We start from the raw sequence: 27,956 nt of genomic DNA, 5'->3' as shown, positions 1-27,956 counted from the left end.
TGGTGGTCCCTGCTATCAGAGGGCTACCTACCACTGTAAGCGGCAGCTTAACCCGCTGCACCACAGTTAATTCTTACTACTCAGAAAGAAGAACCTCGTTTAATAACCTGCCGCCCAAAAAATCCCGATTCTAGGATTCTTCTTGGAGACAGACTCCGATTTCCAAATTAAAGGCTCTGCAATGATTCTCTGTGGTGTGTGTGTGTCTCACCCTGTCTCTGTAACTCTTTCAAATACATTTTAAAAATTTGTTAAAAAAGACAAGCGAGTAGAAATCACAAGTTAATGTGGTTGAGTACAACAATGGTAGTTCAAGCAGCAGATGATACAGGGAAGTCACACAAGGCCCCTGCCGTAGGGACAGGCTGAGCACACACACCAGAAGCAGGTCAAGGTCATCTTCCATCCCACTCTGTTCAGCACCTCATGGGGGGGGGGGGAGGGGGGGCTCGCCACTGCAGCCACGCCTGCCTGTGCACCTTCCTTCCCAGGAGTTTTGAAGACCCAGGAACCCGACTCAGCAAAGCTCTTCCCTCCCATGCCGCAGTTCCACGCATGGTTCCAGTGCCACTTACACACCGCGTCACATCCGGGACGTCAGCTCTTAGGAGTGTCAAATATCGCACAGACCACGAACACTCACCTGGGCGCTAAGACAACAGACAGGCTGAGCCGTGGGAGGGATACAGAAAGGAATCAGAATCTACATCGCCCAGGCATCCGCCGTCTCCTAAGCAACTTAGAGACCAGGACAGCAAGGGCAGCCGGCCTTAGAGTGCGGTGAGTCCACTCATTCTCCCAAAGTCTGCGAGAGCTTCCCATCCCATCAGGACAAGCAGAGTCCTCCGCTTGGCTACAGGGCCTGTGCACCCCCACTCCACACCTCCCTTACCTCCCTGACCTGCCCGCCCTCCCCTGTCCTCCTGGCTGGCCTCCTCAGTGCACCAGTGACCAGGCACACCCCACCCACGGCCTCACTGTTCCCACACCTGGGTCAGGATTGCGTCTTCCACAAAGCACATTTCCGGAAAGTGCAAATGCAAAGCTTACTCCCCGAACAGCCTTGTAGCATTTCTTCCCCACCTGCCCCAAAGGACTGCTGAGAAGTCAAATGAGTGTCTGTTCCTTAACTGCAAATGACGCTCGCAAAAGTTTATGTAGCTCCCTCTTTTTTTATTTTTTTTTGAAGTATAAGGGTGCTTCAGAAGTTCATGGGAAACAGCACTGAAAGATGAATGTGTGGGTCCAGCATTGGGTGTGGTAGGTTAGGCCACCGTCCATGACGCCATCATCTCACTGGGGCACCCGTTCAGGACCCGGCTGCTCCACTTCTGGTCCAGCTCCCTGCTAAGGCTCCTTGGAAAGCAGCTGAAGGTGGCCCCGCTTGGGCTCTTGCCATCCACATGGGAGACCCAGAAGAAGCCTCTGGTTCCCGACGTCAGCCTGGCCCTGTGCTGGCCATCGCAGCCATCTGGGGAGTGATGCTCTCTCTCTCTCTCTCTCTCTCTCTCTCTTTCTCTCTACCCCCCCCCGTAATTCTGCCTTTTAAATAAATTAATTAATTAATTAAAAAAAAAAGAAGTTTGCCTTGGTGCCAAAATATTTTGAAATCCATGCACAGTCTTTTCATAATACACATTTTCAGTGAACTTCTGCAGACGCCTGTATGCAGAGTTTGAAAACTTTGGAATCACATTGAACTTATCTTTTAATTCCATTTCCCACAAATTTTCTGATACACCTTCCTAGCTCTGTGCCACTCCTGGGACGCTGCTCTCTGTATCAACTTACGCCATGAACGGATTGCATCCACGGTCTCTTGCTGCATAATGAATTCCTAGAGACGCAGCCGCTTGGAGTGACAGCACACGCATGCTGCCTCTCTGCTCTGCAGACAGAGCCCTGGTGGAGTTCTCTGTCTCCCAGGCTGCCACCAAGGTGATGGGCAGCCGTGGCCACATCTGAGCTCAACAGGAGGTACAGCTGCATCTAAGCTCTGCTACCATTGTTGGAGATTCACTTCCTCGTGGCTGTTGGACTGAGAACAGATTCTTTGTCGACTGCTGCCTCAAGGCCACCATCAGCTCCGTGCCCCAGGGCCTCGTCCATGGGCAATCCACAATGTGGCAGCTTGTTTCCTCCAAGCAGCAAGAGACAGGGGAGAGGCAGCTGGGGAGACACAGTCTTACGTATGGTAGCACAGTGCAGCAGGTGGGCTCACGGGGGCGCATGCCCACTGGGGCTTCAGCCCACCCACCACGAGGGTGGTGATGGAGGCATACCTGTTCTCATCAGGGGAGGGTCCCAGGAGGAACCAGGGGAGGTTAACACGGTGCAGCCCCGGGTCCAGGACACGTGTGCTGCCCCCATAGCTTCCTCCCTGAAGGTGCTCCCCTTCCTTTTCCTCATCTGTAAAATTGATGCCATGCTCCATCAGCCGGAAGCAAGTCATGGGATGCCCCACACACAAGGGGAGGGGTCCAAGGGAGAATCCTGGGGCCCACCTTAGAGTGTTTCTGCCACTCTCCTTTGATGTCAAAGTCATCTCAGCCTAAGCCAGTATCAGTTCTAGGCTGATCAAGAGGACAGGGCACAAACAGTAAGGATTTGCCCCATTGGATTGATTTAGGCAGAGCCCGAGCCTGCCCGGATTTCCCTGCAAATCTTGGAAAGTCCTGATTTACAAAGACACCTGACGGCTAGGGGGAGCGTGGCCGTGAGGAAGGAGAGATGGGGAGGGTTGGAACTGGCACTTAACCAAGAAGAAATTTCAGCGCCCCAGTACTGTGCCACTGCTGCTCCCCGAGGCTTCGGATCTGTGTTTGAGGTCATTATCGCCCCAGGCCTCAGGGAGAGGCTGTCCAGGCAGCCAGGAAAAGTCAACGCTGGCAACAATTCAAAGTCAAGGGCAGACCAGGGTCCAAGCCCAGTCCTGCTACTTTCCCTGCTACGGCTGAAGCACAGTAAGCCCGGAGCCACAACACGCGGGGATGGTGAGAGCCAGCCTTCCGTGCAAACAGCCACACTCGGCGTGGAAAGAGGAAGCTGCCCTTCCGTGTAGGCTGCGCCCACGGCTGCATCGCACTTGACCTGAGAGCTCTGAAATGTCCCCTCTTGTGCCAGACGCCTTAGCCTGGAACAAATACCACAAAGGGCTCAGGAAAAGGAGCTCCACACTCCTCACCTACGCCCTCCTCCCCGCAGCCTCGCTAAAGGGCAGTCCTTCGGGATGTCTGGGCCCAGAGTGCTCCTTCTCCGTTTGCAATAAATCGTAAATTAAAAAAAGTCGAGGACACATGCTGAGCTTTACTTTTTCACACGGAGCCACCTGGGGTGGGGGGAAGGCAGCGGGAAGTCTGACCCCACCCCTCGCCCCCTCGGGCATTTTCAGGTGACATCTCCCCTTCCCACCAGTTCTGTGACTAGGACACGGCAGCTGCCACAGGGGCCGGGGCCCTGGAACGAGGCACGGGGTCTTGGCTAGGAGCAGGTGAGCCCACGGCATGAGCCCAGGCCTCTCCCAAGCTGCCCCAGAAGAGTCCAGAGGACAAGGACACACCAGGGGGCTTGCGCGACGGATGCTTCTTCCTACAGATCCTGGAGGTTGAAGTCCAAGGCCACCGTGTGAGAGGCCACAGCTGAGGCCCCGTCCTTAGCTGCAGATACCGTCTCCTCCCTGTGCCTACACCTGGTTTTCTCTCGAGTGTCAGCTGCCCCGGAAAAGACCTCATCATGCTGGACCAGGTCCACCCCAATGACCTCATTTACTTTAGTCATCCCTTTTTTTTTTTTTTTTAAAGATTTATTTATTTGAAAGTCAGAGTTACACAGAGAGAGAAAGAGAAGTAGACAAAGAGAGAGAGAGAGAGAGAGGTCTTCCATCTGCTGGTTCACTCCCCAGTTGGCCTCAACGGCCGGAGCTGTGCCAATCTGAAGCCAGGAGCTTCTTCCAGGTCTCCCACACAGGTGCAGGGCCCCGCTGCTTTCCCAGGCCATAGCAGAGAACTGGATCGGAAGTGGAGCAGCTGGGACTTGAACCAGGGCCCATATGGGATGCTGGCGTGCAGATGGTGGCTTTGCCCGCTACACCACAGTGCCGGCCCCTTTAGTCACCTCTTTAGAAATCACATCTCCAATACAGTGACAATCCAAGGGACTGGACTTGAAATGCGAATTTTCAGGGGACACGAGTCAGTCTTCCACGAAGAGAGGAGGGCCCAGCCCTGCGATGGGACAGTGTTGGGTGGGGTTTTCATGGTACACAGACGCTTCATTCGCCTCATATTTCAAACAGTGGCAGAAGCAATAAACCAGGTCAAATGTGCACATGTCCAATAAATGGTTGTTAAACGGGAATTAGAACTCTGGGAAGTCTCCCAGCTTCTCTTGTTGACAGACTGGTTTCTCTCTCTGCCCTCTCTCTAGCTTGATGACCCCAGGGAAGGAAACCAGACATGGTTTAGCAACTAAACAAGGTGATACTTCACTGCTGCTCTTTGAAGGCTGTGACACCTGCGATTGAGATCTTTCAATCTGCAGCAAATGAACCGAGGGCCAGAGACTTCTCATCAGCCCAGAGCGGGAGCCTGCAGGTGCAGCAGAGGCTGGTGAAGCTGGTGAGGGAGACGGGAAGGGGGAAGGCGTCTATTTGCAGCCATGGCAGGAAGCTGGCGAGATGCAGACACATCCCAGGGAAAGGCGGAAGTGGCTTCCAAAGCTGCTCCCCCAAGGCCCCGGATGCCCCAGGTCTCCACGGAAGGGACCCGCCAGGCAGGAGGAAATGGAGATGGGACCCTGGGCACACCAGCAGACACAGAAGGGACAGGGCCCTTCGAGGTCAGAGGGGCCCCAGGATGGTGCGTGGATGGGGACATGCTGAAGGAGGTGGGAGCAGGGGCTGGGGCCTGTGAACTTGGAGGTGACCTGTACCTCGGGGTGCCTATCTGGGCCAGGAGAGGCTGCAGGTTGGAGGCTCCTGGCTGGGCCACGCAGGCTGCTCTGTGACAGAGGCACAGGGAGCAGGCTGTGGTCTCTGCACACACAGCCAACTACCTGCTCTGGACTAACTTCTCTGCTTCGATTAGCAAGGGTTGCTCAGATAAGAAAGGTTTCCTGCTAGGAGTCTACTCTCATTTCAGCTAAGGGGACAAGGACACTGCTTGCGTTTCTCTTCAGGGTGCGCTGTGGGAAGGGGACCCAGCCCTCTTCGGGGGATCCCTGAGGTGGCTCCCAGGCACCTGATCAGCTCCTGGGGGTCGGGAAAACAGGATGCCAGAAGCAGGAACAAATGCAGAGCCGGGGAGTTTCTAAAGCAAGGAGCTCCCACCTGCTGCCAGAAACACGGCCCTCAGAGCCCCTGCTTTCCAGGACCCAGTGAAGGAAGCGGTCTGTAACCGTGCTACAGGGCAGACACTCCCAGAGGGGCCAGGCCATCTGTCAGTCATCCGTCCCGACACGTCCGTTCTGAGGGGCTGGATGAAAAGAAGTAATCGTGCGGCGTGCACAGCCCACGGGCCCAGTGGTGCAAAGAGGGGGAGACGTGGAAACAGGAGCCTGATCCTCTCCCACCAGGAGGAGGCCCAGTGCCTGGCAAGAACCCGTGGCTCCCGTGCTTAACTCAGGGAGTGACTCACCCAGAGAGTGGTCTTTAGTTAGAAGTCCTGCACACATATGGTGTGAGGACCCCAAGACAGGCAGGACCCAAGCACCTCGGGAGACCTCCCAGGAGTCTGCAGTTGGGTGGTCAGCTAAGAAGCAGGAGGCCCATTTAAACTGCATGTCAGATGGAGGAAGCGTCGCTTTATTTTGGTATTAGTAGGTTCCGTGCAATGTTTGGGACATACTTATGCTGTAGAAATTATTTGTTGCTCATCTAAGATTCCAATTTAACTTGACATCTTCTGTGTTTACTTGCTAAATCTGATAGCCACCAGCAGTTGTCAGTTTCCGAGTTGTGGAGGACAGACGTGGACTGGACGCGCTGCTCCTGGCGGCTGCCAAATGATGGGACATCACAGATGGCTGGCGGTTGCTCCAAGGGAGTGTTCAGCCCTGCCCAAATGGGTCAGTGCGGTGGTTGCTGTTTATAGACGTCTGAGTCAACTGGTTTAACCAGAAGAACATTTACTGTCCCTGTAACTGGGGCTCCAGAGACAAGCCATGCTCCAGACGCGGTGTGATCCAGGCGTGGGCAAGGACCGTCCGTCTGTCCGCCAGCCGGCCTCAGTCCTGATTACACCGTGGGCCAAGAGCAAGAGGGCGCAGCCGTGCCCACCACCACTTGCAGACACGGCCACTTTACAGGCCTGGTTTATGAAATGAGGTGGGAGAACGAAGGCCTAGAGCCGTCAGGAGCTCGGGAATTCACCTGTCTTTGGACATGGCCAGTGAGGAGTGTGAAAAGAAGGGCACAATTGAGTCAGGGTAAACACACCTGTCGGAGAAAGGTATCTCTTGGAGAAGGGTATCTGCCGGACAAGGCTGCTTCAGAAAGTCTGTGGGAAGATGGAATTAAAAGATAGCATATTGTGATTCCAAAAAAGTAATCTAATTTTGAAGCCCATGCAAACTTTTTCCATAGTATGCATTTCACATGAACTTTTGAAGACTGCCGCCTAGGCATGGATTTATGTACTTTTTTTTTTTTTTTTTTTTTTTTTTTTTTTTTACAGGCAGAGTTAGACAGTGAGAGAGAGAGACAGAGAGAAAGGTCTTCCTTTTGCCATTGGTTCACCCTCCAATGGCTGCTGCGGCCGGCGCGCTGTGGCCAGCGCACCGCGCTGATCCGAAGCCAGGAGCCAGGTACTTATCCTGGTCTCCCATGGGGTGCAGGGCCCAAGCACCTGGGCCATCCTCCACTGCACTCCCTGGCCACAGCAGAGAGCTGGCCTGGAAGAGGGGCAACCGGGACAGAATCCAGCACCCCGACCGGGACTAGAACCCGGTGTGCCGGCGCCGCAAGGCGGAGGATTAGCCTAGTGAGCCGCAGCGACGGCTGGATTTATGTATCTTTTAATTTCATTCTCCACAAACTTTTAGAAGTACCCCATCTGTACTTATGTATGAAATCACAACAAACATGAATTTAGCAACAATGTTAGAAAAAATGAGGCACCCAAAAGTTCCGATGAAGATCAGCCAAAGGAAACAGGATCGTCACGGGCTGTCCCCACCACAGACCTGCACGTTGCTTTCCAAGAGGTAGTATGGCTTCCGAGTGGTGAGGTGGGACGTTCTGTTTGCTCATCCTCCCTTTCGGGAATGCCCAGTTGCTGACAAATGCACCAACTGAAAACTCGGAGGCAGCTTCCTCTCTGGCTCACAAGGAAAACCCGCGGTGGATTTATGGAAACACTTCCCTCCAGGGCCATCTCAGCAGACGAGACGCCACGTGAACTTGACCCTCCCCCTTTCTTTTATCTGAATCGCTTCCATTAGTCACTATTTATCTAGGAACAAAACTACGTCAACAGCGTCGATGCCTTTCAGACGTCACTTAATAGCCATTCTCTGGGAAACATTGCCAAAGCATCCGTGCTTGGACACAGCGAGAGCACCGAGGAAACACACACGGGCAGTGCTCCCTCCAGCAGCGGCAGGACTTCTCCACACGCAAGCGCACACGTGGGAAGCCATGTCTCGGTTCTGAAACATCAAATCCCAAACCAACTTTTTCAGATCCGATGTTCAACTTCCCATGAAGTGCGAGGGCGGAGTTAACAAAGGTAATGAAAATTATTCTTAAGCAAACTCCTAGCATTTTATCTTCTGTTATAACTAAGTAAACATCCCTCTAGGGCTGCCCATGTAGAATGCAGCCTACACTGTACAGGGACAGCGCCTGCACGCCTCAGCACTGGCCTGGTACTCCTTGTTCCCCAGCTGGTCAGGAACCAATATTCACCAAGTCTCTTCCCAAAATACTCAAAAATGCATTTAATCTGGCTGGCGCCGTGGCTCAATAGGCTAATCCTCCGCCTGCAGCGCTGGCAACCCAGGTTCTAGTCCCGGTTGGGGCGCCGGATTCTGTCCTGGTTGCTCCTCTTCCAGTCTAGCTCTCTGCTGTGGCCTGGGAGGGCACTGGAGGATGGCCCAAGTGCTTGGGCCATGCACCCACATGGGAGACCAGGAGGAAGCACCTGGCTCCTGGCTTCGGATCAGTGCAGCGCTGGCCACAGCAGCCATTTGGGGGATGAACCAACAGAAGAAAGACCTTTCTCTCTCTCTCTCTCTCTCTCTCTCACTGTCTAACTCTACCTGTCCAAAAAAAAAAAAAAATTAAAAAATGCATTTAATCTCAAAGCACTTTTAAGGGCTCTTGCAGTCTAAAATTGCTAATCATGGAAACAGGTTTCCTTGGTCCGTTTGTGTTGCCATAACAGAATACCACGAACTGGGCAATGTATAAAGAATGGACATTTACTTCTTTCAGCTGTGGAGGCTAGAGTGATGGGTGAAGGTATCCTTGCTACGTCATCCCAATCAGGAAGGTGAAGGGCGAGGGGGCATGTGAGGAAGAGAGAAAGGGAAGGAGAGTCAAATTCACTGTTGCAACAAACCCACTCTTGTGCTAATGCAGCCACTCTTGCTGTGACAGCAACATGAACCACCCACGATGACTGAGCCCTCAGCACCTGATCACCTCTTCATGGTGCCCCCTCTCAGCGCCGCTGCATTGAGGGTTAAGTTCCCAACACATGGACTTCGCAGGACACATTCAAACCCCAGCAGGAGTGTTTGGGGGAATCAGCGAGATGGTTTAGCTAAGTAGACCTACGTGTCTGGTCTTCTCTGTGGTCAGGGCTCTCATCATGACCTTGGGCGAAAGAAACATCCTGGGTCCCAAGTTCCTTGCACCAAAAAGGATGGCAATCAGTGTATGCAACAGAAAACCCCCCCAGAGTGGTTTGCCTAAAAAAAGGGCTTCATTCTCTCAAAACTAAGTCCAGGGCTGAGGTGCAGCCCACGACAGCGCCGGCATCCCTGCTCCTCCTGTGTCCTCTCTGCCACCCTCAGCCCACGGCTTTCATCCTTACCTTCATCACGTGCGGGTGGTAAGATGCGCTCCACCTCAAGGCTCACAAAAATATAAGAAAGCAGGAAAGGGGGCTGGCCCTGTGGCACAGCAGGGAAAGCTGCTGCCTGCAGTGCTGACACTGTACTCTTTTCTTTCTTTCATTCTTTCTTTTTTTTTTTTTTTTTTTGACAGGCAGAGTGGACAGTGAGAGAGAGAGAGACAGAGAGAAAGGTCTTCCTTTGCCGTTGGTTCACCCTCCAATGGCCGCCGCGGCCAGCACACTGCGCTGATCCGATGGCAGGAGCCAGGTGCTTCTCCTGGTCTCCCATGGGGTGCAGGGCCCAAGGACTTGGCCCGTCCTCCACTGCACTCCCTGGCCACAGCAGAGAGCTGGCCTGGAAGAGGGGCAACCGGGACTAGAACCCGGTGTGTTGGAGCTGCAAGGCGGAGGATTAGCCTAGTGAGCCGCGGCACTGGCTGACACTGTATTCTTTAAGGACAATGATTTGTGTCCTGGATGCTCCACTTCCAATCCAGCTCACCGCTAATGACCTAGAAGAAGCAGTGGAGGATGGCCCAAGTTTTGGGGCCCCTGCCCCCGACATGGAAGAAGCTCCTGGCTCCGGGCTCTGGCTTGGCCCAGTCCTGGCCTTCATGGCCATCTGGGAGTGAGCCAGCAGATGGGAGGTCTCTCTGTCTCTCTCTTGCTCTGTGTGTGTGCGTCTCTTCCCCTCTCTGTAACTCTGATGTTCCAATAAATAAATAAATCTTTGGAAGGAGGGAGGGAGGGAGAAAAAATGTGCTTTCCTAGAAGCTCTGAAATTGCGCCTGCATACCTCATGGACTCAAACTCTGTCACATGATAGCGACATGGAAAGACTGGGCACTGAGTTACTTCTCCAGGTACATTGCTACCCGAAATAAAATGAGTTTAGTTAATAAGGAAGAAGAGCAAAATCTATGCTTGGTTGGCAGACAGCAACGTCTGCTACACATCCCTCTGAAACAAGGCCTCTCTTACCTCCCATGCTGCTCCTCACCCATTCTTGCATTTAGCAAAATGCACTGAGTACCTTCTTCCTCCAGGCAGTCTCTCAGGTGCTAAGGACGCAGTACCAAGCGTCCATGAACACAATCAGTGGAACAATAAGCCAGTACAGGGGTCCTGTGCAAACTGAGATCTGATGCAGGACGCAGACCTCCCTTTCTCATTCAACGGTAAACGACGCCCTGCAAGATGAACTGATGGTTCCGAGCAGACCCCAGAGGTTAACTGCAGCCGATTCGTGACGTCCACCTGTTCCTTCCTCCCGCCCTCCCGGCTGAGAGCCTTGGAACACGGCAGGGGCCTCTCAGTGGTGAGAAGGTGAGAACATGATTGCAGGCTGATTCCTGAGGGGACCTGACTCCCATCGGTCCCCAGGGCAATCCCGAGGACAATGCACCCTGGAAGGTCATTCCAGGCAGTCCATCTCCATCCATATCACTATTCAAATGAAAACTGAGCAAGAACTCTGGAAAATTCATTAGGCAGCTGCCAGCGTAAATCACTGGAAGGCTTTCGGGAAGACGGTGGGAGGTGCACATCGACAGCTTCCAAGCCTTCCCATGCAGAAGCCCAGTGCCCTGGCTTTACTTTGGGGAATGGAGAGAGGAAGGACTGGACCTGCAGGAAACCCTATGCACGAAGACGCTCACTGTAGCGTGCGATACACAGTTGCACACCAAGGAAACAATCTAAACATTTATCAGTAGGACAACAGGGGAGGAGTCTTCAAAAGTTTATAGAAAGTGTGTATCATGAAAAACCTCTGCATGGTTTCAAGACTTTTTGCAGCAAAATACACTATCTTTTTTAATTTTCTTTTTTATAGAAAGCTTTTATTTAATGAATACAAATTTCATTGGTACAACTTTTGGATTATAGCAGTTCTTCCCCCCATACTCACCCACCCACCCCCACCTCCTACTCCCTCTCCCATCCCACTCTTCATTAAGATTCATTTTTAATTATCTTTATATACAGAAGATCAACTCTATACTAAGTAAAGATTACAAAAGTTTGCATCTATACAGACACATAAAGTTTAAAGTACTCCTTGAGTACTAGTTTTACCATTAATTCACATAGTACAACACATTAAGGACAGAGGTCCTACATGGGGAGCAGGTGCACAGTGACTCCCGTTGTTGATTTAACCATTGACACTCTTATTTATGATGTCAGTGATCACCCGAGGCTCTTGTCATGAGCTGCCAAGGCTATGGAAGCCTCTTGAGTTCACCAACTCTGACCTTATTTAGACAAGGTCATAGTCAAAGTGGAAGTTCTCTCCTCCCTTCAGAGAAAGGTACCTCCTTCTTTAACGGCCCCTTCTTGCCACTGGAATCTCACTCACAGAGATCTTTCATGTAGGTCATTTTTGGCCACAGTGTCTTGGCTTTCCAAAATACACTATCTTCTAACCCATTTTTTTCTTCCCTACTCCCCCTCTTAATCCATTTCCATAGATTTTTTGAAGTGCTCTCATGTAAGTAAATAATGACACATACACTCAATGAAATGGCATAGGACCACTGTGATGGTTATAAAGACTACCTCCTCAAGAAAAATACTGCAAGACACAAACCTACATGTACACTCTCACTACCACCTTTAAATATACACAAGAAATACCTTAAAAATGGCAATAATTGGTAAGTGATTATGTGAGTATGAGTGGTCATATTTTAAGTGATTAGTTTCTCTCAATCTTCAGATTTTTCTGCATGTTTACATGAAAATAAATATATAGTTTGAAAAAGCAAAGGGCAATTAAGTGCTTTGTGAACTATTTTACCTTCTCTAGAATGATATATAAACCCTGGGCGGGGAAGTGACCTGGTGCATAGTTCCTTTCATGGATTTAGAAGAAAGACGGTACCAACAGAAGGTAGAAATCGAACAGGTAAATACCTGTTTTGAATCTTCCCAAACTCAGTAGGGCTCGCTTTTTAAAAAGCCTACTCTTAGTATTTTAATAGAATTCTTAAGAAAGCTCTTTTCTCTATACTTAGATCCCTAAGTTCCAAAAAAAATGTTTCCATGAGTCAAACAGAATATGATGGCAACAGTCCAGATGTTCGGGCCAAAAACACCACCGATTTTCCCTGAATCACTTGGGCAAGCCAAGCAAAAGATTTCCTTGTAGTCTGACTACAGTTTTATTTCACGATGCAGAACAGGTATGACCTGCTTTCCCCTTTTCTCTCCCCATCAAAATTGCTTAAGCAACATGAGCCACGGTGTTTTCAAGCAAACTTGTTATTCCCACATTTTACCAACTTGTCCCAACCTGCAGAGCAATCACACTGGGCAAAGGAAAATTCTGGTGCCCTAGAGGATACAGTTGAGTGCGCGCACCCTTGGGATCTGGCTCTGAGCGGCTCAGATCTTCCCCCGATCCTCCCAACCAAGCCTGCAGAGCAGTGGCTTCAGGAGGTCCCTCAGCAGACTTTTGGTTTTCCCATGAGTGCTTCTGGGACATGTACTGCCTTAGGGATCTCTGCTTAGCCTCCCATTACTGGCGACACGAGAACGATTAAGTCCTCCCCTTCAAGGGTCTTCCTGTTGGCTCGGGAAGAAGATGGCTACAACACAGAACACACACATGGGCTGAGTACTGACCATGGCTGAGAACCTCGGCCCCGAGGGTTCAGGGTCACACTCAGGAGAAAGCAGCAGGGAAGATGTCTGACCCCATGCTGGAGGTCGGGACGAGTTCCTCACATCCAATTCTGGGGAGCAGGGAGGTGGACTTTGTGAGGCTCAGGTGTGTTACGGAGCCCTGCCCCTAGAAAGTGCACACAGTGTGTACCCACAAATATCTGCGTATGAGTTCAGAAGATTCAGGGACCGTGTCCCTCCAAAGCCATCCATTAGCGAGAGTACACGGCAGCATGGCAATAATTAATACCGAGTATGTCCTGTGCTTCATGGCCCATACATGTTTTCTGTGTTAATCCTCGCAACAAAACTATGGCACAGGAAGCATTGTTTCAATTATGCCAATAGGGACACGCAGAATCAGAGAAGTTACTCACCCAGATTAGAAGGGGGGTTCAAGTCAAGCCGAGCAACCACAGGGGCGCATCCTTTAGCCCGCCACCACTGCACCGCTGCTTCACCCCGAGAAAACAGAGCCCTTTGGGGCGAATAACTCGCCCGAGGCCACGTGGGCCGCAGCAGCTCACCAGCCCTCGACACAGATGCAGGACAGCTGAAGTCCTACGTGAGGCGGATTTGTGGGCAGGATTACTGAGGCAAGGCTTAGAGCCTGCCCGGCCACTGCAGTGTCCTGCAATGCCAGGGACGGCAGAGCTGGGCGCCGCTCTCAGCATGAACCGGGGGCGAGTCCAGACCCCCAGCCGACCTGGGGGAGCAGGAGCAGGGGAGGCGTCTGCGAGACATTCTCCAGTGTGGAGCTTCTGAAGGCCAGGCAGAGCCCGGCATCCCGCTCCAAAAGGCCAAAAAGGACCGAAAGGAGGGAGGGACGTGCAGGAGACACCGCGTGTCCCGGAATAGCCGACCCATCCGTAACACTGACGTCCAACCCCGTCTACTGCTGTGCCCTCTCACGGGGAGGCCGTTCAGCCCTTCAGGGTCAGGGACACAAAAAAGCTGGAATAAACCAGAATCGTCACTGTCGGCTCTGTGCACGGCCGCTCACGATGGCTGTCACAGAGTCCGTGTTTCACTCCACCGTGGAGTAGCAAAGGGTAGAAAGTTCAGCCATGCAAGGCATGCAAGCTCTGGAGATGGCGCGCACAGCGAGAAGACACAGTCAGCGAGACTGTTTCACACTTAAAAATGTGCTGACAGGGCGGAGTTCACGCTAAGCACTCTTACCACAAAAAGAGGAGACAAGAGGAGGTGACGCGTTTATGGCGCTGACTGGCCACGGTCTCATGGGCATACACTTAGCTCCTCACACATAAAAATGTACATAAGAAAGTTCTACAGCTTTTGCATGTCAATCACACCCCCAATAAAGTGGTAAACTAAACAGATGCAGCTCACAAAGGACCACATATTGAATGAGTCCATTTATATGAAATACACAGAACAGGCAAATCAACAGAGATAGAAACAGACGAGTGGTTTTCCAGAGCTTGGGACAACAAACAGGAGAGTAAGGGGTGACACTTAAGGGGTCTAGGGTTTCTTCTGGTGGTGACAAAAATGTTCCAAAATTGATAGTGCCGATGGTTGCACAAGTCTGTGAATCCACCAAAGTCACTGAACTGTGGGCTTTCATGAGTGAATTGTATGGGGTGGGAACTCTTTCTCAGTGCAGCTGATTTCAGTAAAATAAAGCATATCTGGATGTCTCTGCTGGAAACAGACAACAGTCCTGTCTCACCGCAATTTAGAATGGGAATGGTATCAGACACCGTGTTTACCAGGCCTGGTGCCAAGGACATCGGGTTGTTTTCAGAAGTCAAGCTCACTCTCAGAGGACACACATCTGCCAACACTCAAGACAGCCCAAAAACTCAGGCCTGAGATCAAGAGCCTACTGCTGATAGGATCGACGAGAAATGCTCTCTCATACGAGGCCTACAGGAGAAAGGACAGAGCAATGGTCAAATTACAAATTATAGAAAGAAAAATATGCCTGACCACTTGCTAGCTGAGTGACTTTGTTTCTGTTATTGTTTTTATTTGAGAGGGAAAGAGAGAGAGAGAGAGAGAGAGCGAGGCAGCACTGTGGGCCGATTCACTTTCCATATGCCTGCACCGTCTGGGGCCAGGCGGGACCTCAGTCAGAAGTCAGGAACATAATCCAGGTAGTGACAGAAACCCGATCACTTGAGCCATCACCACTGCCTCCTAGGGTCCACATGAGCAGGAAGCTAGAAACAGGAGCCCGAGCTGGGAACTGAATCCCTGTGCTCTGGCAGACATGGGCAACTTAAGCACTAGGCTAAACGCCTGGCCATAGTTAAGTGACTTTAGACACATTCCTAGCATGTTCTTGCAGCCTCTGTCTTTATGCGTTTTATTCAATGAATAATATTATTTCAGAAGGGTTGTTGGGAAGATTAAACAAAATTGTGTGTACAAAGTTTGGCACAACAAATTCTCCCAATAAACAGTAACTATTTTTATTATTCCAAGCATTTGAGGACAACAACTTTTATGTCCATAGAACATCCAACCCAATGTCTAGACACTGAAATATTTAATGAATAAAGAAATCACGACATAATTGGGTGGAGCGATTTCTCTCCAAAAGGCTGCCCACTGATAAATCTATTTTAGCAACAATTTAGCATTTAACTAATCAGATTTCTCAGGCCAAAGAAAACACTGAAACTCTGATAGCATTTTCCTGAACTTGTTGTTTGTGAGGGCTGTCTGCGCAGTTCAGAATTTTCACTTATCTGTAGTGAAAATAGAAATGAGACCAAATGCCTTCCTAGTAGCAGAGGGACACTGAGACATCTACCGGCTTCTTTGTGTCATCTTAATCTAATAAAACACGCAGAAAAGAAAAACAAAAAACCCTTCAAATGTCCCACTGCCGCGAACTCCGACTGTGTTAAAGATACTGACCAGGAGAGAAATTCCCTCTCGCCTTCCCAGCTCTTCACAGAGAATATCACTGGGCAGAGGGATTACAGAGCTTCTGTGACATTGGAGTCCCCGTACCCAGCACTCAGCTGGGCTCAGGAAGCGACTGTTGATAAAATCTTACCATCACTTAATGACAACTTGTGGGGAAAAAAGAAAGTGTCACTCCTGTGTACAAAAGCCTGAAGAAGATGGATTTAACTTACTTCACTCCCCCTCCCCAAAATGCTCTCCACCCAGAGCTGGGGCAGCCAAGGCTGCCAACCGACCGTGGGTTGAACATGGCAGAATTTTTCCTCTGGTTCCTAGCTTGGCCACTCAGTATGTCTGCCCTTGACAATGCGGAGCGTCTCGTCCCGGACAAGTGGTGGATTTCCAAGTGACAGTTCTGCAAAGGCCCCAGTCTAAAGTGGAAGTTGACCTTGATACCCAGAAGCCTGGGTTTCTCGAGCTTTGACAGCTGGGTGGATATTTTACATGGGAGGGGGCAGGTGAGTGATGTATGTACACCATAAGACGTGCCTAGGCAGCGGCAACGGTACAGTTAATTCAGTGAGATATCTGCTTTATGTAAGTCACGCAATGAATAAAAGTCAGACGGTAGAATCTCCTGCAATTTGGGCTCTGGGGGACAAGGCAAAATCCCGGTACTGCAGCTGTCTCTGCAGGCTTGACATCTCTGGATCTCTCTCAAAAATCATGGATCAGTCCTCGCTTTGTATCAGACGTGTCAGACTCATAAATCAAGTCATAGCTGAGCCTCTCGGCCTCTGCGATGCTGGCCAACAAGGGGCTTTTACACTTGATTTCCAAACCAGAGCTCTGTACTACTGAGTCAGGATCAGCCCTGGGTACGCATGACGTCCAGGTATTTTTCAGTTCTACGAGTATCTATTGTTCATCAGAGATGTAAAAGCTGGGGATTTTCCTCTGTCACACGATGTCCTTTACTTGGCTCTCTGACCTTCACTTGTGTTGGTTTCCCTCCACGTCTCTGAGCTACCGAGGCCATTTTGAATTCTGAACCCACAGCAAGACACTGATCCCTACTGTCCCTATCTGATCCCTACTGTCCCTATCTGAGTCTGAACCCACATGGTGCTTGGGAAGTCAGTGCTCCCGGCCTCCCAGCTTCTGTGCTGACTTTGCTAGCTCTCGGCTTCAGCCCTTCCAGTCACTTGGGCAGTCCAGTCTTCTCTGTGCCTGGATCCTTCTGGTCAAATTGTGGTTCATGAACCAAAAGTATCAACATTATTTGGGTGTTTTGTAGAAATGCAGAACTTATGGCTTCACTCTACCCCAACAAATTTGTGCAGAGATTGAAGCTTGAGAGGTACTGACTTGCATTATCCAGCTTTATTGATAAGATTATTATTAGGGAAAGAAAAAGAAAGCGTGCCCCAAATCATAGTAACAGAGCATCAGTTTCTGCGTCAAGCTATTAGCTTACCAGTCAGTTCTAGGAGAGCTGCTACTTTCAGAAGGCAAATTCTTTAGAAAGTAAAGATAATGTAATTCCGATGACAATTGATTTCCATTCCACATTTACTGAGCACGCACCACGGGCAGCCATCTGCTCTAAGAGACACAACAATGCACAGAAGAATACCCATCACCAGGTAACTTCCAATCTGACAGGACGCCTATGTCAAGAACGCGAAAACGTGGTGAACTGTAGAAAGTGGGTTAAACAGCATGCTGTCGTTCTGAGAGGGGAAGTGGGGTTGTATCAGCTCCCAAAGAAACACCAGTTCCCCGTCCCGCAGACATTTTCTCAATCAAACATGGCTGACTGTGGGCAGCACGACCCTGCTCTCCCCAGAGATGACCGATTTCACTGAGAAACACAAATGTAAGAAACCACGCTTTCTGCTACTAGTTACGTGGATGCGGACATTACAAATAAGTCTTTGGTTCATTTCTGAGTTGATTTTTGTATATGGTAAGAGAGAGGAGTCAAGTTACATTCTTTTGCATATGGAAATCCATTTACTTCAGACTACCCTTTTCCCACTGTGGTTATAAACATGCTAGAATATTATTCAACCATAAAGGGGATGAAATCCTGCTGGTTCCAACAACATAAATGAGTCTGAAAGACACTGTGCTAACTTAAAGCAGCCAGCCACAGAAAGACAAATACATCATCATGGAGCCAATGCTATGGCTCAGCAGGTTAGCGCCCTGCCTGAAGCGCCAGCGTCCCATCTGGGCACTGGTTCTAGTCCCGGCTGCTCCACTTCCGATCCAGCTCTTTGCTATGGCCTGGGAAAGCAGTATTAGGTGGCCCAAGTCCTTGGGCCCTTGCACCCACATAGGGGACCCGAAAGAAGCTCCTGGCTTCAGATCAGTGCAGTTCTAGCTGTTGCAGCCAGTTGAGGAGTGAACTAGTAGATAGAAGACCTCTCTCTCTCTCTGCCTCTCCTCTCTCTGTATAAGTCTGACTTTCAAATAAATAAATAAATCTTAAAAAAATCATGAGGCCGGCTCCGCGGCTCACTAGGCTAATCCTCCACCTTGCGGCGCCAGCACACCGGGTTCTAGTCCCGGTCGGGGCGCCGGATTCTGTCCCAGTTGCCCCTCTTCCAGGCCAGCTCTCTGCTGTGGCCCGGGAGTGCAGTGGAGGATGGCCCAGGTGCTTGGGCCCTGCACCCCATGGGAGACCAGGAAAAGCACCTGGCTCCTGGCTCCTGCCATCGGATCAGCGCGGTGCGCCGGCCGCAGCGCGCCGGCCGCAGCGCACCGGCCGCGGCGGCCATTGGAGGGTGAACCAACGGCAAAGGAAGACCTTTCTCTCTGTCTCTCTCTCACTGTCCACTCTGCCTGTCAAAAAAATAAATAAATAAATAAATAAATAAAATTTAAAAAATAATTAAAAAAATACATCATGATCATTCGTTTGTTGGATCTGAAGAAGTTCACCTCACAGAAGGAGCACAGTGCTGGGCAGGAGTTGTGGGACAGCAGGTCAAAGCCACCTCTTGGGATATCAGAGCTCTGGGTCATGTCTCAGCTACTCTGCTTCTGATCCACCTTCCTGCTAATACACTTGGGAAGACAGAGAAGGATGCCCAAATACTTGGACTCTTGCCGCCCACGTGGGAAACTCAGATGGAGTTCCAGGCTCCTGACTTTGGTCTCGCACAAACCTGGCTGTGGTAGGCATCAGGGGAGTGAACCAGCAGCTGAAGATCTCCCCCTCTGTCTCCACCTCTCTCTCTCTCTGTCACTCTGCCTTCCAAATAAATTTTTTTAAAAGTAATGGTTACCATAGGCTGAAGAGGGATGGGGAGTGAAGACAGAGCTACAGCTAGACAGCATAGTAAGTTCTGGTATTCCTTAACACCGTAGGGATCTTTGCACAGCAGTCACGCATCTTGTATTTCAAACAGCTAGGAAAGAGGATTTTGAATAATCTCACAACAAAGAAATGCTAAATGTTTAAGGTGACAGAGGCACTAATCACCCTGATTGATCATAACACAGCATATACATATATTGAAACATTGTAATGCATCCGATAAAGACGTAAAATTACCAGGTATCAGTAAAAGAAAAGAAAAAGAAGACTAGCACATCCTCTCCCCAGCAAATCTACCACTCTGTGTCCTTCCTCCTGCCCCAGTAGATGAATTATTTCTGCTCCCATCAGGAGCCAATCAGCACACTGCTCGCCCATCACCTGCTCAACAGGAACTGAGTTACTCTTGCATTCTCTCTCCTTTCTCCCTCTCTCCATCAATTTCCTTCCTACCCCATCAGTGTTTCTCAGCCAAGAGTAAATGTTCTGTCCTCTAGCTCCCCTCAGGAACATTTCACAGTGCCTGGGAACATTCCGGGCTGTCAGCGCTGGGATTGTGCTAGTGGGATCTGACGGGAGAGAGATCAGGGAGTCTAAGAGCCTACACTGCCCAGGACCGTCCCCACAACAAAGAATGATTGGAGCCAAAGACGTCAGCAGCACCGCAGATGAGAAACCCCGTACCAAGTCAGCCAAGGATGATACGGTATCCTCGGTGTGGACTGAATCGTGTCCCCCCCAAAATTCCTATCAAATCCTAACCCCCAGTGTAGACAGAGAAAGGGCCTTCAGGATTCACTGAGATCACTGGGGGTGGAACCCTAATCTCAGAAGACTGGTGTCCTTAGGAGAAGAGGCAACACCAGAGGTGCTCTCCTTCCCTTCCCCCACCCCTATCACCCCCTCTCACACACAGGCAGAGGAAAAGTCCCACGGGGCCACCGCAAGAAGGTGGCCATCCGCAAGCCAACCCAGCCATGCTGGTCCTGACCTTGAGTTCCCAACCTCTGTAACTAGGAGAGACCTAGGTTCATCTGCTGTTTGAGTCACCCCGTCTGTAGCATTTTTCTCACGGCAGCTCAAGCAGACTAATCCAAGCCCCACCTTCAATAGTAAACTTCTCCCACCCAAACACCCATCAGCAGGTGAAAGGATCAATAAATGCAGCCTGTCCTCACAACGCTATGACACAGCAACACCGAGGGTCAGAACACCAGTGCTTGCTGCAACATGCATGAACCCCACAATAAGCAGAAGCCCCACGCAAGTGACAGCACATTGTATGATTTCCCTATGTGACATTCCCATGAAACGCAATTCTAGAGAAACAAAAAGTGGATTAAGTGCCTGCCTGGAGCTGCAGGTGGGACCTGGATAAACTGTAAATGAGATTTTACTGGGAGGTGGGGGTGGGGGCGGCAACGTTTTGAAGCTGGTTTATGGTGATGGTTGCACAACTTGGTACAAATCATTGAACTACACACATAAAGGGATTGAATAATACAGGCTGTAAAGTGTATCTCAGTCAAGGTGTGTAAAATAGATTTAAATTAACAGGCTGTTTTACAAACGTCTTTAAAAAGCTCCCCCACTCCCTGTTTCTCTCCAATTACCAGCCTATTTGTCAGCTCCCATTACACAAAACTCCTCCGGATTGTTCCTTATGTGAAGTATCCCACGGCCTCACCTGCAGTTCTCCCGGGCCGCTCCAAACAAGACTTTACACGGGCTAATGCTCCTCTCCCAAATCACCATGACCTTGCCATCCCCAACGGTGATGGGCGCCGGCCTCACCGCACTACCCACAGCATTTTACACCCTGGGCTCCTGACCCCTTCTCTGCCAGCACGCACCCAAGTGGTCTCACTCCCCATTCCGAGGGCTGGAGCCCAGGCACGGACCAGCTTCCTCCCCGGGATTTCAAACACCTACACACAGTGAAGACCCCGCCTTTATTCCTCACCCCACCTCTCCCTGAGCTCCAGCACATGTCCCCCTGGACACAGAACAGGCACTCATGCTGAAGTGCTCCCAAACTGGGCTAACTGAGCACCTGCCAATCCCACAGCCCAAATCTGCACTTTCCCCAGTGTGCTACACCTCGATAAACAGCACCATCACTCGCCCAGGTGACGAGGACACACATCTTAGAATCATCCTCGACTTCGCCCCTTGCCCTTAGCCAATCCGCAACAAACCCAGTCCCCTCTCTTACCACGTGCATGCCCCACCTAACCACAGTCACCCTGCACTGTACCTTCTTTGTCCAAGCTGCCACCGTGTGCCGCCTGGACGGTGGCAGGAGCCTCGGACACAGGTTCTCGTCCACTCTGCTCCCCGGAGTCAGAGCAACATTGCTGAAATGTAAGTGGGGTCCCCGTTGTCCTGGAGCCGTAGAGGTGTGGGTGCATCTGGGGAGGCAACACAGCAAACTTGTCCGGGGAGGCCCGCCCCAGTAGGGATAAGATAGGGCCATGTGCTGGTGACAGAGAGCCCCAGGGTGTCAGTGTGCCTGGGCAGGAGGCACAATGAGGCCCCCAGGGAGATAGATACTTACCCTCTGCCTTGCAACTGGAAGCGGACTCTCAGACTCCCGCTGGGGCTGAGGCCTGGGGGTCCCCCTGAGGGGTCAAGTACCAGGGGCAGAGTCCACTCTACAAACAGAAAAGAAGCCAATGGGATCTGAGAAGCCGCAGACGGGTGCTGTGCGTCTCACAGCCCTGGCACTGTCCCTGGATACGTTCTCGCACACACTCACGCTGGTGGTCTCAGGAACAGTCCCAGCTGCAGACTGATCCGTGCACACCCCGGGGGACAGGCTGCAGCCCTGCAGCCGGCCCCACTGTTCTGCTACCGGATGCCATGCCTCTGGCCTCCCACGGCACAGCCCCGTCTCCGGAGACCCAAGGGCAGGGCAGGTGAGCACACCCCAGCGCACTCCAGGGGGACTGTGACAAGGGGGCAGGAAGAGGCCAATGGCTTCAGGCTTCCTGAAGGCGGCCCAGGATACCTCCTGTGGTCTCCTAGGTGGCAGCTGTCACTGATTTGATTGACGTCTCCCCTCCCCCACCACAGGAGGGCCCGGGGTGCCCAGCCCAGGCCGGAGAGATTCTGCAGACACCAGGTTTGCAGAGCTGGGAAGCGGCCTCAGCAGGACCCAGCGGGAGGTAACAGACCTGGGGCGCGGGACAGAGGCAGCAAGGAGGGGTGTGGGTTCCCAGGAGGGGCGCCCGTCGCCCCAAAACCATCCTCCGGCTGCTCCCCGGCCTGCTGCGGCCCCTGCCCAGGCTCGGTTCCCCCAGCACCAGAGCCTGGGACGTCCCCCAAACCACGGGGACCTGCAGGGCCAGTGACAGACCCTGGGTGGGCGCTTCCCAGGGGACATAGGACGCGATGGTGCCTCCAGAGGAGCTTTTTGGGTCACGGGGAAGGGGCGGGCCCAGGGCCCAGGACCCAGGTCCTAGGCCCAGCCCACGCGAGCCCAGGAAGCTGAGCCCGCTGAACGCCCACGGCCCCGCGCGACTCCGCGGCCACACTTGGGCGGCGTGAGGTCAGCACGGAGGCGGGGGTCCCCGGAGGTGCAGTCCCCAGCGCCCCCTGCTCACCCTCGTCTTCCCGCTGGCCTCAGCCCCTGCCCCCAGCCCGGAGCAGGGCGGCACCGGCTCCCCTCGCTGGTGAACGGGGTGAACCCGGGGTAGGGGGAAGGCCTGCGCCGCGCACGGCCCCCGCACGCCCCGGGGGACAGCCCCGTAGCCCCACGCAGCAGAGGCGCGGGAAGTGCACGCAGCCAGACCGCCCAAGAGGGAGCCGGGATGCCCCCGGCGGCTGCGCAAAAACCCAGGGCCGGAGGAAAGGCGGAGACCGGCTGGGGCGGGAGCGTGCGTGCTGCGGGCCCGGGTCGCGGCCGCGGGGACCGGGGTGCGGACGGCAGGGACGCCCCGGGGCTGGGCGGTTCCCGGGTCGTGTCTGCGGAGCCCGGTGCTGGGCCGCGGCCGACTTCGGACGGGCTCTGAGTCAGCCAGTCGGTGGGCCGAGGTGCTGCAGCTGCCCTGCCTTGGAAACACACCTTAAACTATTTCTTCCTCTTGCCTTTTCCTCTTTTGTGTTTGCACTGGAGGAATATACAGCACCGACGTGTTCCCACGCCTCTGAAAGATCACTTTGAATAAAAATAAAATATTCTAAGTCTCTCTCTCGAGCGCGCGCGCCCGGGGCACACACAGGTCCTAAAGAGACTTAAAGCATTGACTCATTCTAGACAGCCTTGGCTATGGTGAGTGAGGAAGTACTAAGGAGGTACTAAGGGTACTAAGGAGAACAAAACAGAGACGCAGAAACGCAGACAATGGAATTAGTATCACATTGCAGGTAGCCATTTTTATATCAAGCACCAATTAGTTTTGCAATCTTTGAAATATTGCTCTCTAGTTGAGGTGCTGGATGTGCTAATTACCCGGATTTGATGGCTATGCAATGTATGCATGTATGGAAACATCAGATTGTACCCTATAAATAAGTATAATTATCATGTGTCAATTAACAGTAAAATAGGATTGAAATATTGCTTGCGTGTTTTGACTCCTTAAGTTGATTTAAAACAACCAGGAGGATCTGCTCAATAGATTTGTGAGCCCCTAAATTAAATTTGCAGTCAACACTTAAATTTGGGAGAAATCAAATTTGTTAAATCTGCAAGTTCTTTTTTATTTAGTTACTGTGTAATTAGGGCTGAGAAGTTAGATGAATGTTGATTGTTTGAAGATGAAAAAGCTGGACTTTCCACAAAGCAGACCTTCTACTGAGCGTTCCTCTCCATGCCTGAAAATTCCTGGGGAATTCCAGGTTCTGCCAAGATCAGCCCCGCAGCAAGCACACGGAGGCGAGCTGGCCAGGAGGGGCCTGGTGTGAGAAGCCTTCCTGGACGGACACCGCACACTGGAGAGGGAGCAGCCACAGCAGGCACGTCCCCCGGCTCTGCAGCCTGGGTATGAGATGAGCAGAGCCCACCGCCCAGAACTAGAAGCGCTGAAAGATGCTGGCTTGCAAGAGGGTAGAATCCTTGTAGGAAAGACAATTTTGGCTTCCAAGGAAAAAGCTGAAAGGGACCGGGCACCATGGGCCCTGTTGAGTCCGCAGAGCTGCCACAGGGTCCTGAACATCAATGTGCAAGGGGTCTGGAGCATCCCTGGGTGTTCTACTTCTCTCTGTAGCCTGTGGCGCCATGGTGGGAGGTGGGCAAAATGGGTGAAATGCAATGGGACCAGCCCATGAGGCATGCAGGAAGCACTTGGGAGCATCAGCCACTGTCACCAGTGCCGTTCAGTCACCAGCAGGAAACACAGTATGCCATCTTGAGCCTCAGACACTCACAGCCTAGCGATTAAGTCGCCCAAATGTGCTAACAGGATCAGGGTGCCTCAAAAAGTTCATGGAGATGGAATTAAAAGATAAATTGCTCCTGAAGGGCCAGCAGTGTGGCACAGTGGTAAAGCCATCCCCTGTGATGCCAGCATCCCATATGGACACCAGTTCCTGTCCCAGATGCCCCACTTCCAACCCAGCTCCCTGCTGATGGCCTGGAGAAAGTGTTTGGGTCCCTGCCACCCAAGTGGGAGACCCGGATAAAGCTCCTGGCTTCAGCCTGGCCCAACCCTGGCTGTTGCAGCCATCTGGGGAGGGAACCAGCTGATGGAAGATTCTCTCTATCTCTGTGTCTCTGCTTCTCTCTCTGTAACAGACTTTCAAATAAATAAATAAATCTTTTAAAAAAAATTCTCCTGGTGCAAAAAAAAAAAAAAATCTAAATCCATGCCTAGTTCTTTGATAACACACATTTCTATGAACTTCCTGAAGATCCCCCAGATATATAGACACGAGAGAGTGAGGACTGGGAAATTCTCCACAGAGAATGGCCCCTTGCAGTGGCTTTCCAAATGGCCATAAGGACGAAAGGCACGCAAAGACAAACACTGCACGTTCTCACTTGGATGTGGAAAGCGGATCTCATAGGAGTTGAACAGTGGTTGGCAAAGGCGGGGAGGCTGGGGAGAGGGATGGAGAGAGGAGGTTGATGGGTAAGGGCACTTGGATGGGAGGGATAACTCCTAATGAGCCTTAGCCCAGTCGGGTAACTGTGGTTGACAATCATTGTGTGTTTCAAAGGAGGTAGCACAGAGGATTTTAAATGTTTCCGGCACAAAGAAATGATCATTTGAGGTGCTGGATATGCCAGTTACCATGATCTGATCATTACACATCATACATGTGTGTTGAAGCATCACTCTGTAGCCCAACATGTATATAATTATGTGTGTTGTAGAGACATATATGCGGTAGGCATTGGCCTAGCAGTTAACTCGCTGCTCGGCAGGCCCGCGTCCCGTATCGGGGTGTCGGGGTTACAGCCTCAGCTCTGCTCCTCATCCCAGCTTCCTGTGAGAGCAGGTGGCAGCCAGTCAGGTCCCTGCCAGACACACCTGGGTCGAGCTCCAGGCCCCTGGCTTCGGCCCAGCCCAGCTCAGCCCCGGCTCTTGCAGGCATCCGGGGAGTGAAACAAAGACATCTTCAAAGACATCCTTCATCCTGCTTGGGATTTTCCCAGAAACGACCTCTCCTTCCAACTGGAATGTGTGTTCTGTGCTCCTCTGTCAGCCCCATGTGCACAGACTCGGCCATGAGCACAGAACAGAAGGGAGACCTCCAGGGACCCCGCCTGCCCTTTCTGTGCGGGCTCCCGCACCACGAGGACCGCGGGGAAGAGGGGCCGTGACTGGGACAGGCAGGGCGTGAGCGAAGGACGAACCCCCACCTCTCCTCTGTTCCTCCCCAGCCCCAGTTGTCAGGGCCCCAAATGTGATCATGCTCCTTTCCCAGGTAAACACGTGCCCAGAGAAAAGGGCCTGAGAGACCCACGGCGCAGAGACGAAGAGGAAGAAGAGCACAAGACTCCCAGAAACGTGTGTGTCAGAGCAGAAGGGCCAAGCTCAAGTTAAAGGGCTTCTGCTCCCGGAGGGGAGTGCAGGCTTCAGAGAGCCCAGGGAGACCGCCGTGTGCTGGGAGATGGTCCCAGGCCGTGGCAATGAGAGCACACAGGGCCTGGCCCAGGGTGGCTGAGTTAGAGAAGCAGGCACAAATAGAGAGCCTTCATGTTGTTCATGAAGCTAAAATGTAAACGACACTAAAATAGAATGAAGTAGAGGCACAAGGCACCTCCGAGAGTTTATGGCAAAGTAGAACCAAAAGTTAAGTCTATTTGGGGGCAAAAGATATTGAAATTCATGTGTAGCTTTTTCAAAAGTTACCTTTCCAATGAGTTCTCCTTTTTTAATGATTTTATTTATTTATTTGAGAGGCAGAGTTACAGACAGAGAGAGGGAGAGACAGAGAGAGAGGTCTTCCATCTGCTGGTCCACTCCCCAAACGGCCACAGTGGCTGCAGCTGGGTCAATCTGAAGCCAGGAGCCAGAAGCTTCCTCTGGGTCCCACACATGGGTGGGTACAGGGGCCCAAGCAATTGGGCCATCTTCCACTGCTTTCCCAGGCCATTAGCAGGGAGCTGGATCAGAAGTGGAATAGCCAGGACTTAAACCAGAGCCCAGGTGGGATGCCGGCGCCGCAGAGGGAGGCTTAGCCCACAGTGCCGGCCCCTTCCCATGACTTCTTGAAGACTCGTCATATGAAGATATTTCCAGAATTTTTCATCCCATAATAAACATCTTTTAATTCCATTTCTCATGAAGCGTCCTTATATATGAGCCAGTATAGAAAGAGACACCTAGGGAAAGGCAAGAAACAGATGAGGAAGTGTAAAATGAATATCCTACACGCATGGAAAATTCCAGAAAGACACAAAGCAGACTGGGAGCAGTGGTTAATTCTGAGGGGAGACCCTTGGAGAACTGAAGTCCAGAGTAGATTGACTAGTGCCTCTTTTTCACGTCCTTTATACTGCTGGTTTTTAGGATCTGATGTAGGGATCATTTTCTCAGTTTAAAGAAAGATAGGAGAAGACAGCATGAATATATTCAGTGGAGTAGATACATTTTGATAAAACCCACAGCGTGAGGTGTGTTTTTCAAGGACTAATGAGAGACCACAGTTAGCCACAAAACACCAGGCGGGGGCTGGCGCTGTAGTGCAGCTAGTTAACGCCCTGGCTTGAAGCGCTGGCATCCCATATGGGCCCTGGTTCTAGCCCCGGCTGCTCCTCTTCCCATCCAGCTCTCTGCTATGGCCTGGGAGAGCAATGGAAGATGGCCCAAGTCCTTGGGCCCCTGCGCCTGCGTGGGAGACCCGGAAGAAGCTCCTGGCTCCTGGCTTCGGAACAGCACAGCTCTGGCCATTGCGGCCAACTGGGGAGTGAACCAGCAGATGTAAGACTCTCTCTCTCTCTCTCTCTGCCTCTCCTCTCTCTGTGTAACTCTTTCAAATAAATAAAAAAAATCTTAAAAAAAAAAAAAAAAAAACAGGCCATGAGTCAAACCCACAGCCAAAATATTTCGCTAGGATTCAGAACTCAGGTGACGTTTTGTGATTAAAAGTGACCGCAGAGCCGGGAAAACCAGCGAGGAGCTCTCCCAGGGCTTGAGGGTGGCCTCTTACTGATGCAGGCTCTGGTCTGAGACGTCCACCACATGGCTACACCCATTTTTGACCAAGGAGACCAGATTTCAGGAAGCTGTGTTCTTCAGGAGGCACATTCGCCCTGGCTCCAACCCCGAAGCGTGCCTTCAGTCACAAGCCTGGGGACAAATCCCACACATACCAGCTGAGCTGATTCTTGCAAACAGGGATTTCCCAGCTGCTTTGTAGTAATCAAGATTAAGGTGTGTTAAAATCAAAAACCACAGCGGTGGGCGTTTGACCTAGCAGTTAAGATGCCAGCTAGGGTGCCCCCCACATAGAAGCCCCTGGATCCAACTCCCGAATCTGACTTTGACTCCTGCTAACGTGGACCGGGCAGGCACCGTGATGGTTCAAGTGGGCTCTGGGTTTCGGCTCCCCATTTTCCCCATCATGGAAAT

General features: G+C 51.6%; 1 long non-coding RNA gene across 4 annotated transcripts in view; it reads right to left on the bottom strand.

Annotated features, from left to right (window-relative positions):
- The window catches only part of LOC103352266 (uncharacterized), a 46,009-nt gene extending 22,928 nt beyond the window's left edge, over nt 1-23,081 (bottom strand). For 2 of the 4 annotated variants that reach the window (XR_007923116.2, XR_007923117.2), the window contains exons 1-3: nt 22,539-23,081; nt 21,491-21,587; nt 21,191-21,344 (exon numbers count right to left, since the gene is read on the bottom strand). This is a non-coding gene — a long non-coding RNA (uncharacterized lncRNA). Of the gene's footprint in view, nt 1-5,766; nt 6,495-14,685; nt 17,206-21,190; nt 21,345-21,490; nt 21,588-22,538 lie in introns of those variants that run through there. The other 2 variants (XR_519757.4, XR_007923118.2) reach the window with 2 other exon arrangements.
- Between the last annotated feature and the right edge of the window lie 4,875 nt (nt 23,082-27,956).

Source organism: Oryctolagus cuniculus, chromosome 5 (genome assembly GCF_964237555.1).
Source record: "Oryctolagus cuniculus chromosome 5, mOryCun1.1, whole genome shotgun sequence".
NCBI lineage: Eukaryota > Metazoa > Chordata > Mammalia > Lagomorpha > Leporidae > Oryctolagus > Oryctolagus cuniculus.
The sequence above is the reverse complement of the archived record's forward strand: the minus strand, read 5'-3'. Positions and strand labels throughout refer to the sequence as shown.